Source organism: Gavialis gangeticus, unplaced genomic scaffold (assembly GCF_001723915.1).
Source record: "Gavialis gangeticus isolate Ggan-Ray unplaced genomic scaffold, GavGan_comp1, whole genome shotgun sequence".
In the NCBI taxonomy this organism is placed as follows: domain Eukaryota; kingdom Metazoa; phylum Chordata; order Crocodylia; family Gavialidae; genus Gavialis; species Gavialis gangeticus.
In genome coordinates, this window is record NW_017729032.1 from 71,273,671 (window position 1) to 71,275,652 (window position 1,982).

Genomic DNA, 1,982 nt, shown 5'->3' on the forward strand with positions numbered 1-1,982 from the left:
TGTCAGTTGCCCCATCTGGTTCAGCAGGGGTCCAATGTTGCCCTTGCTTTTCCTCCGGCTCCCCACATATCTGAAAAAGGACATTTTATTGTCCTTGATGCTCGAAGCTAGTTGGAGTTCACTTGCAGCCTTGGCTTTCCTGGTTTGCTGCCTGCAGGACCAGACCAGTGCAGAATAATTCTCCTGGGAGGTGAATCCCATCCTCCATCATTTGTAGGCCTTTCGTTTTAGCCTCACGAGGTCTGCTAGATCCCTGGAGAGCCAGGGGGGCTGCTATGCCGTCTTGCTGCCTTTCCTTTGAGATGGAATAGACTTAGCTTGTGCATTGAGGATCATTCCCTTGAGGAGCAACCACTCTTCTTGAACTCCCCTCTCCCTGGGGTCATGGTCCCTTAGGGCCTCACTGACAAGTCTCCTGAGCTCGTCAAAGTCGGCTTTCCTGAATTATGAGAAAGTGGCTCATCTAACCAGGGAAAATACAGGATTTTCCAGTCACTCCTCTCTCGTTGTGATGAGGGTATCCCTAGGACACAAGTCTTATCACAAACTTAAAACATACTTTCCATGAATATTAAACAGGAGCCTGTAACTCAGGGGGGCATGTGGGACAGCCCAGGACATGGCACAAGCAACTAGTCCTGCTGCCCCTGAGCACACAACAGCCAGACTGGGCTTCCTAGCCACCCCCGCAGCGGTGACTCGCTCTCCCCAGTTGCTGCTGCCAGTCCATCCCACACACAGTGCCAGGGGCGCTGGATGGAGCAGACAGGGTCTCCATGATGACTAGTCCAGGAGCCCCATGGGTAGGGCACGCTTTACTAGGTGGACAGGATGGGACCACTGGCAGGCAGGGAGCAGCAGGACAGGCGAATGAGTGAAGCTGGGGCATAGACCCAGAGCAGAGATGCAATCTGTTCCCCACACATCTCTACAATGAGTGCTGGTTCTTTGAGCAGGAACATGCGGAGAGCAGTTTCTGCACTGCCCTAGACCCCAGCCCTGTGCTGTCACCACCCCACAATCCTGGCCCTGCCTGCCCATCCTGCTCCTACATGCTGCTCCCCACCCACCTGCGGTCCCATCCCATCAGCCTAGCCAAGTGGTCCCTGCCCGTGGGGGTCTCAAACCAGTCTCTATGGAGACCTCACCTGCCCAACTGCTCTGTCCAGCACCCAGTGGTGGGTACAGGACAGACGGGACCAGATAAGATCAACTGTCATTTCACCCCACCCCATGCCAGGTCAGGCCAGCAACCCCCACCTCACCAGGCCAAGACAACAACCACCCCTCTCCCCCCACCCTCAAAAAAAACCTTAAGTGGCCCTCCAGCCTAAATAATTGCCCAACCCTGTCTTAAGGGAAGGCAGCTAGTTAGACTGAAGAGCTGCAGCTGCTGGAAGGTACATAAGGGTTTGGCTCACTGGGAAACAAAAACCCCAGCAGGCAGAGGAGATGGAAAAGAACCAGAGGCAGGACATCTCTGGGCTGAGAAGGACAAGCCTGGGAAAGGAAGGCTGAGGCCACAGCAGGCCCATCACAAAGTCCAACGCAATAATGTTCTTGTTTGTTTGCTTTGTATGACAGAAGACTGTACAAGACTGGGGCAGGCTGGGAGGTACTCCAGGCAGCAAGGGCCAGCAGGTTTAAAGACTGCATACTACTGATACATAAAGAGGCTAGCGAGCAAACCAGGAAACTTATTACTGCTTTCCCTTAAGAGGACAGGCCACCCTTTTACAGAGCCCATTGTTCAATTATTAGTAGTACTGTACATCATTAGACTGAAAATGGACAGGGGAGATTCAGAATTTGTTAGATTAACTCTGAGCTTCCCCTCTTACCAAGGGATTTACCTATCAAGTGTTAATCCACCTCTTTTTTCCTAAACCTTATAAAAACAGTTGTAAAGAATCACACCTGAGCCTGCACTTTTCCAGGCTAAAGAGCCCCATGGCTCTCAGCTTTTCATCATAAGGTCTGTT

General features: G+C 52.2%; 1 protein-coding gene across 3 annotated transcripts in view; it reads right to left on the reverse strand.

Moving 5' to 3' along the window:
• Positions 1-1,982, reverse strand: part of DGKH (diacylglycerol kinase eta) — a 283,862-nt gene that overhangs the window by 256,331 nt on the left and 25,549 nt on the right. The gene's annotated exons all lie outside the window — the stretch shown is intronic.